The 13895-nt window shown below is 43.5% G+C and overlaps 1 long non-coding RNA gene and 1 pseudogene across 4 annotated transcripts; one reads left to right on the top strand and one right to left on the bottom strand.

Moving 5' to 3' along the window:
- Positions 1-3501: 3501 nt before the first annotated feature.
- Positions 3502-6924, bottom strand: LOC131926476 (uncharacterized). 4 transcript variants are annotated; one of them, XR_009383495.1, is made up of 3 exons: positions 6766-6924; positions 5537-5637; positions 3502-4871 (listed from the first exon to the last, which is right to left on the bottom strand). It is a non-coding gene; the product is annotated as an uncharacterized LOC131926476 (long non-coding RNA). The 4 variants fall into 4 exon arrangements; XR_009383493.1 differs by having other exon boundaries at positions 6461-6924; XR_009383494.1 differs by having other exon boundaries at positions 3502-5637.
- Positions 6925-10916: 3992 nt separating this feature from the next.
- On the top strand, positions 10917-10997 carry LOC131893997 (small nucleolar RNA U3; annotated as a pseudogene).
- The last annotated feature ends 2898 nt before the right edge of the window (positions 10998-13895 follow it).

The raw sequence follows: 13895 nt of genomic DNA on the forward strand, positions 1-13895 counted from the left end.
CCAAAAGTTAGATTCCCAGCTCAGCAAAAGACAATTTACTTATATAATCTTCTTCCTTCAGCCACTATACTCTGTCCCAAGTTATACCAGTGGGACTGTACCAGACTGTGATTTTCCACCTTAAATATATATATATATACACACACACACACACATATGTAAAATTAGGGCTGACAAGATGGCTCAGCAAGTAAAGGGGCTTGCCTCCAAGCCTGATAATCTGAGTTCTATCCCCAGAACCCATGTAGTGGAAGGAGAGAACCAACTCCAGCAGGTTGTTTTCTCTCACACACACACATACACACACACACACACACACACACACACAAAATGTAAAAGTAACATGGAAAAATATATCAGTGTATCTAGACATGTTGGCACACTTGTGTAATCCCAGAACTCAAGATATTGAGACAGAAGGATAGCAAGTTCTAGCCAGCCCAGGCTACTCTATTAGAGATATACCTGTCTCAAAAAAGAACAAACAAACAAACAAACAAAAAAACAAGGGCTGGGAGTATAAACTAGTAACAGTGACTTTCCTATTCTGTTCAAGGCTCTGGGTTCAGCACATAGAATGGAAAAATGAGACTATATATCTTTTTTTTTTTTTTTTGGTTTTTCGAGACAGGGTTTCTCTGTGTAGCTTTGCGCCTTTCCTGGAACTCGCTTTGGAGACCAGGCTGGCCTTGAACTCACAGAGATCCGCCTGCCTCTGCCTCCCGAGAGCTGGGATTAAAGGTGTGCGCCACCACCGCCCGGCTGAGACTTTATATATCTTATCAGAGCTCTATCTGTCTGTCTATCTATTATCTATCTTATATATTAGAGCTTTTCATCACAAGTAACAGGCAAAACAGAGATGGAGGTGGGGAGATAGATTAATTGGTAAAGTACTGAGTTTTGATTCCCAGCACTCATTAAAAAAACAAAAAACAAAATGAGACGAAAACAAAATAAAACCCTAAAAGCTGGGCACAGTGTTGCACACTTGCAATCCTAGTGTGGGGACACACAGACAGACAGATCCCTGGTGCTCACTGGGTCGTGCGCTACCCCACTTAGTGAGTTATACGGCAGTGAGAGATCCTGTACTGGGAACAGAGGGCAATACGGGCCAGTTTACGGATAACCAGAACGCTCCAAGATGTCTAACACTGGACATGCAGGGGGCTATGAGTCAGAACAAAATAGTTGTCGCCAGATGTCTGGGGGAACCCAAAAGGAAAGAGTTCTGTAAAGTATCAACAACTCTGACTAGTAGATGTCACTTGTGTATGAGTTTTGTATAAATATGGTCTTTGGGACCAAAGGCCTAGGTTTTCACTTTAACCTTTGCCAGATTGCCTGTATGTGTCTGTCTGTGGCCCTGTGTGTCTGTCTCTATGCAGCCTGCGTGCTGATCTCCTGCCTGTGCCTGCCTGTGTGTGGCATGAGTGTGCTGGTGTGTGCCTGGGTGCCTGATGATGTCTGCCTGCCTGGTGGCCTTTGCTTAGAGTGAGTGAAACATATTCATTTACTTGCACTTTCTTACCATCTATCTCTTCAATCTCTTGGCTTACAGTCTGCCTTTTTCTCCTGCATCGTAACCTGGACCTCACATCTGGCAGAGTCAGCAGGATCCTGAAGAGGTGGACTAGAGCCCTGAATCGCTGGGCACGGAGCAGATGGAGGCCAAGAATGTTTCGACTGTGCTGAAAGCTGGCCTCGAAGACACTTTGCAGTGAGAAGCCAAAGTATGAGTTGGGAGCCAAGCGAAAACCTCAGTATGTGATTTAGAGTATTAAGTCCCTTTTATCAAATGGAACAGAGCGCAGACGGAGCCCTGGGGAGCCGGTCCCTGCCTGCTTGCTGAACCTCTGGGATAAGGGGGAGGAATGTCTCATTAACTGCGGAACAGATGGAGAAACTGACCTCTATCACCACCCATCCCTCTTTAAGGAAGTGCCTACAGGTCCCAAGGCCACAAAACTGGGGAGAACAGTTGCTAATGAGCTGGCTGATAGCCAAAGTATGTCTGGTATGGGCCAATGCTGGCAAATGGCCAGAGACTATGAGTAAATAAACCACCTACTTGTACTTCATACTGATAGTCTGATAGTAAAAAAAAAAAAAAAACAAAACAAAACAAAAAAACAACAAAAACCATGCCAGCCTCACCAAAGGAAACAGTTTCTCTTGGAGGAAGTGCCCTTGAGAAGCGTGGAGGCCGCCCTGTGCTAGAAACAGTAGGCCTTGAGGGGCAGAACTTCTCCCACCACGCCAAGGCTGGGTGCATTGTTAAGTGTGTTTTGATGTGACAATCTCTCTAAATGTAAACAAGTATGTTGGGCCTCACATGGGGTTCTCTCCATGGCTGAGTATATTCTAGGGGTGAAGCCAAGGTCCTCAGTTAGGGAGGACTCCAGATGACTGGAGGTTTTATGTTGATCTCACGAGTCATTGACCCCCCACTAGTATACAAAACCCTTATTGACACTGAAGTTGACTGTCGCTTTGGTCTGTGGGAAGCTGGACTGGTGGTGAACAGGCACAAGATCAAAGCCTAATTAGCGACTATGACTATTTGGCACCCCTAGCCATAAACATCTAAAAACAAGGTGGGCGTCTATGGTCGTCTGAAAGAAAACAGCCCCCAAAGGGAGTGGCACTATTAGGAAGTGTGGCCTTGTTGGAGGAAGTGTGTCACTGTGGGCATGGGCTTTGAGGTCTTTTTCTCAAGCTTCTCTCAGTGTGACAGTCAGTTGACTTCCTGTTGCCTCTGAGTCAAGATGTAGGACTCTCAGGTCCAGCACCACATCTGCTTGCACACTGCCATGCTCCCCATCCTGATGATAATGGACTGAACCTCTGAAACTGTAAGTGAGCCACCCCAGTTAAACGTTTTCTTTGTAAGAGTTGCCGGGGTCATGGTGTCTCTTCACAGCAACAGAAACCCTAACTAAGACAGCATCTGAGGAAAGACTCTCAACGTTGACCTTGGGCCTCCAAATTCACACTACACATGTCCATTTCATACATGAAGACACAGGTGTACATATCCACACAAACACACCCTTCCATGTGAACAGAGAGAGGGGGGAGATGGACAGGGAGAAGGAGGAGGAGGGGGAGGGAGGGAGGGAGGGAGGAAGAGGGGAGTGGAGAGAGAGGATAACCTGCTTCTCTGCCCAGAGCAGTGTGGTGTCAAGGCATTGCAATTGCTTTTAGGTTTTTAAAAACATCCTTACTAACTACAACAGCAAACATTTGATAACTATTCTTGTTAAAAATTTAAAAGATCAAATTAAGCAATTACTGCCCAATTTAGTTCAGCAGAAAATGGAACAGAGGGACAGAGGGGATTAGCTAACTCTAACACACACACACACACACCTCAACCTGACCCTTATTCTAACCTCAATAATTTGAAACTGCACCATCTTCCCAGAAGGCTGTCGGGCTGAATGCTGTCTTAGTTTCTTTACCTGCTGCTGTGTTAAAACACTCTGACAAAAGCGATTTATTTGGACAGTTTTATTTATCTTACACTTCCAAGTTATAATATTATGGCTGGGAAGTCACGGTGTTGGAAACTTGAGAGAACTGGTTACATTATATCCACAGTCAAGAGCAGAGAACAATGAATAATGTATACTAGTGTTCAGGTCAGTATTTCCACTCATTCCCACACCTGCCTAGGGAATGGTGCCACCTATAATTAAGACGAGTTTCCCCACATCAATTCACATAATCAAGACACCCCTCAGAGACATTCTCAGAGCCTAACATTAATCTAAATAATCCCTCACAGGTCTACCTAGAGCTCTGCCTCCTATGTGTTAGGTTGACCAGTACTATCAACCACTATAACTGGTCAGGATCATGGGCATAGTGAGCCATTCATTACATCCAGAGTGACCTAGGACAGTGTGGGCCCACAGAAGATGCCTCTCCCAACATGATGGCTTCACTCTTGGTGCCCATAAAGCCATAAGCAGTCTGGGGAGATGATGGTAGAAGGAGAAGTCTTCCATTGTGAGGACAGCATGGGGATAATTTGAAGGCAAGGTATCACCAAACATGGACATGAGATGATTTTTTCTGGGGAACCTCATGCACATTCGTATTGTACAGATGTCATCCCACGGTAGAGGCAGGCATCTTCCTTAGCATGCTCCGTTGATGATTATGCTGTTTCACACTATATGTTCACAGACCGTGGACGAGAGAATTTAGCATTACAATGAACACGTTTACTTCAGATCATGCAGAAGAATGATTCCATGATTTGGGCTCCTTTAAATGCCCCCTGGAGTTTTCTGTGGAATGACTTCTCTGAAACCAAAAACCGACTTGAAGGGATATTAGGAGTCTCTTTAAGGGGCAATAGCTTCTGCCTCACCAAGCCTGGGGGTTTGCTTCTGAGTTCCTACCCACAAGCTATCAGGTGCAGGACATGCCAGCTCGATGCTACTCCAGTGCTGGCTGCAGAATTGGGCTCATGAGTACGCGTCAGGTGCTGGGTGATCACAGATTGGCAGGACCAACATGGCCCATCAGACGCCAGGGAGGATGGAAGGCACCTACCAGCACCAGCCTGTGCCAGACATACTTAGCAAAAAGGGCCCCTTTAGTTCTGTCTCCAAAGCCTGCCTCAGTTTCCCAGCACCTTGGCTTCCCGGAGTCTAGAGTATGCTGGGGGAGGGGGTTGGGGTTTAATGTGAAAGCACTCAGGATGGAGGTTGTTGTGATTGATTGCGGTTCAGATTTCAAAGCACCAGGGCAGGCAGAAGTGCCACCACTCTCTGAGGGACATTCAGATCAGGTGGCTGGGGTCAGACGCAATGGCCCAAGAATCGCGTGGTAGAAGATTCTTGTAATTCGGAAGGCTGAAAGGAAGCAGCAATGTCTTCAACATTCTGAAGGAAAATTGTGTTGATTTGGGCCACACTACACTAGCTCTGTGGATTTGCTCTGCTGCCAGAGCCACAGACCCAGAAGCTTCACCCAAACAACATACTTTTTCACATCTGTGGGTGATGTAAGTCTGAGGCTGATTTCTTGATTTCTTCCTGGGTCTTTCTCCTTCCTCAGAGACGGTCACTCAGACACCCTCATTATTTACAAGGTCACTTTGCATTATCTGTCTCCTAATTTCTTCCGTTTAATTTATCTTTTTGTGTGTTATACTCATATGTCGTATATGCATGCATACACATGTGTGCATATGTGTGCCTGTGTGCATGTCAGAGGAGTATATAGGATGTATTCCTTTATTGTTCTCTGCCTGAGACAGGTTTTTCATCCAGCCTGGCATTCACCATTCACTATTATTATTATTGTTGTTGCTATTACCATTATCATTATTGTTTGCTAGGCTGGTTGACCAGCAAGCCCTGGAAATCTTCCTGTTTTTTCCCCACCCCTCACCCAGAATGCTGGTGTCACAGGCATGCCTAGCTACATATGGCTTTTAGATGGGTGCTGGTGATCCAAATTCAGGTCTTCTTGTGTGCCCAGCTGGATTAAAGCTCCACGAACAGCTTCATCTTACCTTCATTACCTCTTCGAAGGCCATGTCTCCAAATATAGTCAGAATCTGAGATGGTGGAGTTAGGACGTCAACACAGGAATTTGCCGTAGACATAACTGAGTCTGTAACATCAGTTAATAATCATCAGTGGGAATGTAAGACATTTCCAGATGTGCACATTTTTCCAAAATGTCACTGCTTAGGCTGTGGGAAACAGGGGTACAAGGAGATGGATAGCTAAGGAGGCTCCCCAGAAGAGAAGTGAGGGGGAACCTCTCCTAGGCTGAGCAGATGGAATCGTCAGGGGCATCCAGGGAGATTTTGCAGACAATGAAATGAATGGATTAAGCTGTTGTGGTGGAATAAAGTGAAATAAATTTTACACCCACAGGGAAGGGGTTCAAGGAGTTTGAGGATAATTTTGGGACAAGTACAGACAAAAATTGTCAGGTCCAAAGGAAACTTACACTTCCCCAAATTCTGGTGGCTAGACAAAAGCAAGCATTCCTCGGGAACTACTGAAGGGGCCAGTTCCCTTATCACCAGCATAAGGGACAAATGGCTGTCTGTGATGACTGTTAGCGTACCAAAGCACATGCTGGACTCCAGGATCCCTCGGGCCTGTTACACACTTCAGAATCCATGCTGGCATCCCAGCTCTTCTCACCCGGCCCATTATCCTAAACTCCAGCTCATGGCCCCAGCTTCTCATCTCTCCACGTAACCCCGCTATTTCCCGGCCATGCTCCTTCTTCTGTCTTCCTCACTTAGTCCTCTCTCTGTCTTCCTCTCTTTGCTTTCTCCCTGTCTCTCTCTTCTCAGGGCCCAGTCCAGTCTGCTGACCATGTTCGGTCTACTACTTTCTCTCCTTGCTCTGGATTCTTCCCGATGCCTCTGGCTGCGCTCTTTCTCGTAACTACAATAAAAATCTTCCACTTATCATACCTTGGAGTGGTCATGTCCTCCGTTTATACAGAAAGAAACAGATGTAATGCAGAATCATTAGGCAGTTTGGTTAAAACGAACAACAAAAGACGCCAGGAAAAGAAAAAGAAGCAGATGAAAACCACTAAGCAAACATTAACTACAGGGAAAATTGAAAAGTTGTGTACGAAAGGCTTGGGACTGAAAGTCTTAATTAACATAGTCACAATGTATACATTGAATGTATACATTGAATGATGACTTCATCAAGGACAACGAGACCTCTCAATTCTGAAATCAAAAGCAAAACTGGATTCCGTGCTCACTCAAGCAAGCAGGACTCTGTGGTTCAGGCTGTCTCCAGGGGGGCGCCAAGCAGCAGGAGCGCTGATCCGCCAACCACTGAGGCTGGGGACAGAGGGAGTCTGCTCCCCGATTGGCTGAATTTCACACAGCGCCGGTACTGATTGGTTGGCTGCAAAACATCTTCCCTGGGGCCATTGAAAGGGGTTAGCGCTGGTTCTGCTGCTGTGTTTCCATGGCTACAACACAATAGGGCTTTTCCCAGGAGTGTGGGAACTTTGGCGTTCTCAGTCCCTCCAGAATTAGGATGTAACTGTGCTGTTGACAATGAGAGTTGGGAATTATGTAACTTGTGTGTGGTCCTGCTGACTGCTGGGGAGTAGAAGCCTCGAGAAGAGAGAAAAACCCTCCTTCCAGTGTGGGGATGAGGATTACACCCAGAAAAACAGAGTTAACCCTGAACGCAGTTCCTTAAACTGATAAATAGAACTTCAAACGAACGGTTTCCTCTGGGAAGTCACATGCTATGGCGTAGATCAAGGGCATAGCTGTTTGTCCAACTTGTATAGTTATCGGATGCTTTAAACTTCAAACACTCATAATTTGAGAATATAATGTGTGTATGTGTGTGCATGTACATACATTGTATGTGTATATGGGGGCTCACATACATGTGCACGTGTATATGTGGAGGCCAGAGGTTGGCACTGGACGTCTTCCTCTATTAATCTCCACCTTATTGAGACACAGTATCTTATTCAGCCTGGAGCTTGTGATTTGGTTAGACTAGCTAGCCAGCAAGTCCAAGGGGCCATGTTGTCTCCTCTGTATGTAGGCAGATTACAGGAGTCCATCATTGTGCTACAGGGTTCTTAAATGGTGCTGGGGATCTGAACTCAGATCCATTTCCTCAGCCTTGCAAAGCAAGTACTTTACCCACTGAGCCATCTGCCCAGACCCCTTTGAGAACATTTTTTTAAAAATTCCATTAACTTTTAGAAATGTTTACCTGAAAAATTTGAAAATGCACATTGAAATGTTCTGTGCTAAAACACAGGAGCTTGGGCTCACATACAGAAACAGGTGGCGGGGTGTCTGTAGCTCCCCTGGGAATCTAAAGGAAAGGTCCCCCAGACCCAGCCATAGCAAGCCTTTCTTAACCTCCTCCTGCAGCTGAAACAGCTGAGAAAGTCCAACAGGTTGAGGGGGCTGTCTGGAATCCCAGAGCACTGCACTGTTCACACGGGGACCTGTGTGGTTCCTCCAGTCAGAAGAAGGGGTGTGGCCGTCCACAGCCTGACTGGAAGTGGATTCTAGGAGCAAGCTAACTGCATGGCCACACAGAAACTGGTAGAAAAGACAGGCAGTCGATGAGGCCTTCAGCAAAGAACTACAAATCCCAAATGTTTCATGAAAATGAGAAAGGAATACTAGAGAGAAATGGGGAGCACACACAGGTAGGTGCTTCATAGAAGAGGGTGCCTATATGTGTAAGAAGGATGCCGTTACTCATTAGAGAGAAAGTAACTATAAACCGAGGACTTGGGAAAATTCCATCCCACACAGGACAGTCTGACAAGGTCTTATTAGGGGCAGATGCCTGTTCTGCTAGATTATAGTGTTTGGGACAAGCACTGAGCTGAGTGCTTGTACACGGAATGAAAGTGTGAGATTTGAAGGAGTGTGTGTAATCATCCCTGACTTCAAGGAGGAACGCACATAGGCCTTCGCCCAAGAATCTCTAATCGTGTCCTCTGCAAATGGCCTGAAGCGGAGTCCCTGGAGGCCATAGACTGCCTTCTGGTCCATTAGAAGCCAAGCAGTCCTGGGATGCTTCCCTTCCCTAACCTCCAGTGCCTGGGAGCACTAATGGCCTGCCCATGGGCCTAATTGACACTGTTTCTGATGGGGACTGTCAAAGTGCAGGCAGTAATGAGGGGCGAAGCCTGTGGGAGTCGGCTTTTTATTACTGTAGCAAACACCTGCGATAATTAGCTGATGAAGAGGAAAGACTTATTTTAGCTTATAATTTTGAAAGTGTATGTGTGTCGGGGGAGGGCAGAAGTCAGCCTCAGGTCCACCTGGCTTTCTTGAGAGAGGGTCTCTCATGGGTCTGAACTCACCGTGCAGACGAGATTGGTTTGCCAATGAGGCACAGGGATCCGCCTGTCTCTACCTCCCCAACTACCTTACAACTACTGTGTGCCACCACACCTAGCATTTATTATTATTATTATTATTATTATTATTATTATTATTATTAATACTATTATCGTTATAACCTAAGCTCAGGGGCTTAAATCTGGGTCTTTATTTTTCCAAGGCAAATACTTACCCAAAAGCAGGAAATCAACAGGACTAAGCCAGATAAGAAGCAGTAAGCCAGAGATGTAAGCAGAAAGAGGTGGCAAACAGAAACCACTCTTGGAGTGCACAGAGTCCAGGAACTAGAGCGTGGCTGGTGACATTTAAAGTCTGTTAAGTTCAAGTGTTAAAAATGTATGTGTTAAAAAAACGGCTTTATAAGCTTTATGTGGGGACCGGAGGTAGCTCACTCAGCAAAACGATTGTCTTGCAGGCATGGGGACCTGAGTTCATGCCCTAGACCCCATGTGACAAAACCCAGAGGTGGTTGGTTATCCCAGCGCTGCAGAGTTGGAGACAGGTAGCTGATACCTGGGGGTCTACTGGTTGCCCAGCCTAGCCTGCTTGGCAAGTCCCAGGCCAGTGAGACCTTGTTTTAAAAATGGTGGAATCTGAAGAAGGTCACTCAAGGTTGACATCTGGCTTCTGTATGCACACATATGCGAGTATGCACAAACCCACACTAACACACACACACAGACACACATCACACCCCGCATGCATGCATGCATGCATGCATGCACTCACATGCACATGAACACCCATGCAGGCAACTTTCTGTGTAGCTGTAAACGACATGAAAAGTGTGATTTCAAATGAAAAAGCAGGAACAAGGAAAGTCAACCATGGCAGTACATTACAAGAGAAAACAGAGTTAATCAGAAAAGCAAATCACACAGAAAGCACAAAATACTATGCAATAAGGGGTTGAGAAGAAACCTGAACGGATGGGCAAGCACAAGAACTGCAGTGGCCAAGCTTTCCTGCATAAAACAGGAAACAGCAACTAATAGCGGGATTAGAAGGACAATTCAGATTTAGATTGTTTACAGAATCACACCCAAAACATGACCAAACAAACAAATCAACCACTGGAAATTAACATGAAAACACCCCCTAGGGAAACATTAGCAAAAAAAAAAAAAAAAAAAAGCATTATGAAGAAAAAAAAATTTATAATTGAAAAAAAAGGCAAAATGACCTCACTAGAACATCCTAAATTATATGCAACTAAAAACACAGCTTCATATTTACAAAGCAAAAGAGACATAGTTATAAGCAAAGAAATTCATAAGACAGTCTATTATCTCTCAGGTGACACCCTATCAAAATATTGGAAGGACACATGGACAATTTGAACTTCACAATTAACGAGCTAAATTTATTGGAGAATTATGTAGCATAGCAATCAAAGAAAGTACACAGATCTCAGTAACATGTGGAATTTTAGCACTCAATTGATCATCTGCTAGACCAAATGCCAATCTCAATGAATTGCGAAGATGTTATAGCATGCAAACAAACCAGAAATCAATAATAAATAACTTAAGGGGTTGGAAAGATGTCTCAATAGCTAAGAGTGCTTGCTCAATAAGCTTGAGGATCTGAGTGTGAACCCCAAAATCTATACGGAAAAAGCCAGCTATGGCTATATGTGTCTGTGACCCAGTTCTGTGAAGGGAGGATATGGGAGGGTTGACGGGGCTTGGTGGCAGCTGATGTTCCAGGTTCAATGATGTTCCCTGTCTCAAGACAACAAGGTGGAGAGTGACAGAATAGGACACATGACAGCCTCTTTTGGCTTCTATACATGTTCACATCATACACACACACACACACACACACACACACCATAGCACACAAACATACATGAAACAGAAACAGGAACAGAAAAGGAAAAAGAAAAAACCCAACAGGAAACAGATGAACAAAAGACATGTATTTGAGGATATAGAAATCTATATAAGGATATTTTATGGGTTAAAAGGAAATAGAAAATGTTAATAGGACATTTAAATTTGAACTATGAAAGACTATACTTTCAGGGATCATTTCTATAGTTTGTTAAATCTGAACTATGATAAAAGTACTGGATACAACAACATGTTGTATTTAAATAGAAACTTACAGTTTTGCATGTATTAATGAGTAAGACTTTAACTCAACGATGAGAAAAATAGGATGTCAGCCAAGGAAGTAGAAAGAAGAAAATACAAAGAACAGAAATCAATGAAAGAGGAAATGAAAAGTGGGACTGCAATTTTAACCAATCAAAAAATGTAAAAAAAACCCCAACTTTGTGCAAACAGCCAATTTAGGTAACTTCTTGATAAATATTACTTACCCAAACTGACTTATGATGAGACAGAAAAGTTGAATAGACACATAGTCATCAGGAGGATGAAATTGGTGTTTACATGTGCAGAGGGTGGAGAGATGGCCCCGTGTGTAGTGAGAGCACAAATACTGGACTTTAGAGCCTCAGTTCCCACTTAGCAGAAATGGTGGCCCATCCATAATTTCAGCACAAAGGAGGCGGAGACAGGGGATCCCTGAAGGGTATTGCCTAGATAGACTAGTCAAGTCAGTGAGTTCTAGGTTCTAGTGAGAAATCCTCCCCCAAAATATAAAGTGGAAACAGATTAAGGAAGACTCCTGGTGTCAACCTTTGGACTCCACATCAACCTTTGGCCTCCACATACATACTCACATATGTACATGTATAACCCTCCCCCCACACTCAACCTCACACATACATATGCCAAAAAAGTTTATAAAGACAGTGTCAGCCAGTGGCCTGGGGTGGTAGGAGATGCCAGATGACTGTAGGGTGGGTTTTCAAAAGAATCAGGGAACAGATACTCCCCATAGTATTGCAAACTATCCCAAAGAATACAGAGAATGTTTCTTGGCTCATTTTGTGAAGCTAGTGTAATCTTGTTATAAAAAATAAATGAGGATGCAAATAGAGAAAATTACAGGTCAACTATACTCATTAACATAAATAACAAATAAATGTCACACAAACTCCAGTAATGAATAAATGATATAATGTATTGAGTTGCTCCTCAGAAAGCACTATGGATTGACATTATAAAACACAAATCTAGGCATATCTAAGAAGAAGGAACCACAATTGAAAAAATGCTTCCATAAGACTGGCCTGTAGGCAAGTCTATGTGGTATTTTCTAAATTAGTTATTGATGTGGGAGGACCTAGCATGTTGTGGGCGGTGCCACCCCTGGGTAGGTGGTCCTGGGATGTATAAGAAAGCAGGCTGAGCAAGCCATGATTGAACAAGCCAGTAAGCAGTGTTCCTCCATGGCCTCTGCTTTAGTTCCTATCTCCAGGTTCCTGCCCTGAGTGAGTTCCTGTCCTGACTTTCCTCCGTGATAGACTTTGTTACATGGGAATATAAGTAAAATAAACCCTTTCCTCCTCAAGTTGCTTTTAGTCATGGTGCTTTATCATAGCAATAAAAGCCATACTGAAGACAAAAGGCAAAATTAATCATTTTACTACAGATTAAAAAAAGTTGGTAACAAACATTTAACACATTAGGAACAGAGGAAGTGCCTTTAACTCAACGAATGTGAGTTTTATGCACACAGTGAAATGTCATGCTTAACATTTGCATAATTTGTTTAAAATCAAAGACAATGACAAATGTTTTGCTCATTATTGTGCCTGAGGTCTAAACCTGTGTACTAGGGCAGGAGTATGAAGATTATAAAGGAGGAAACACATTTCACTATTTGTAGGTTGTATGATTAATGTATAGAAAAATCTAGAAGATTCTTCAAGACTGTTTAGTTGAATAGAGAGCTCAGCCTGACACAGGCAGGTCAAGAGAATGGTGATACTATGTTCAGGGCAACATCATAAAAAATTTTAAATGTAAAGTTTTGAAAGATACAACTTCTAACAATACCAAACACTATAATATACTTGGGCATAACATTAGGAAAATATGTATGAGACATGTACAGAGGTGGCTCTGCCTGACCAGTACTGCACACGGGGGTAGTCAAATCACAGACCACAACAACTGACTCACACAGTGACATCTCTGCCTCCTTAGAGACAGTTCTAAGACATCACTGAAAAAGCCAAAGTAAATATGAACTAGGAGGGAGTTTTATTATACTTAACAATAACAAGCATCAATATAAAGATATTAGTTCTTCCCAAATTAAGTTGTAAATTCATTGCTATTCAAATTAAAATGTAACAAGGTATTATTTCATGTCATGTGACAAAGTGGTGATTTCAAAGTATATGGAGAACTAAGGGCTAAGAATACAACTAAAATTCTGGAAAACTGATGGGGACTAGTGATCCTTTGATACATTGGAAATCTAATAAATCTTGTAGTTAAAACAGTGTGACATTGGCTCAGTAGGAATATAACAGAATAAAGAGAACCCATAAATAGACCCAGGTATGTATGCAAATAATGTTTTATTGGTTAGCAGGAAACCGGGGGATGGGGGCAGATTCTTCTATAAATGATAGAAAGACAAGCACTTGTCTTCAAGGGAAAAAACAAAAAACAAAAGTAGATCCTTTCTGCATGTGACTGCACTGGTTAGTTTTGGTCAATTTACACAAACTAGAGTCACCTGAGAAGAGGAAACCTCAGCTGAGGAATTTCCTCCGTCAGCTTGGCCTGTAGGCATGTCTGTGGGGGCATTTTCTTAATTGCTAATTGATGTGGGAGGGTTCAGACTACGTGAATGATGGTACCTCTGGGCAGGTAGTTCTGGGTTGGAAGACAGCAAGCTGAGCACACCGTGGAGAGTGAGGCTGTAAGTAGCATTCCTCCAAGGCTTCTGCTCTTGCTTGAGTTCCTGCCTCAATGAAAGGCTTTACACTGTAAGCTCATCCCACCACTGCTTGTTGGGCACAAGCTTGGTTTTGATCACAGCAAAAGAAAGTTAATTAGGACAATCTTGTACAAAGTGAATTAAAAATAGAAAGAGTAAAACCTTTTAGAATATTGAAGAC

This window comes from Peromyscus eremicus, chromosome 16_21, assembly GCF_949786415.1.
Source record: "Peromyscus eremicus chromosome 16_21, PerEre_H2_v1, whole genome shotgun sequence".
Taxonomy (NCBI): domain Eukaryota; kingdom Metazoa; phylum Chordata; class Mammalia; order Rodentia; family Cricetidae; genus Peromyscus; species Peromyscus eremicus.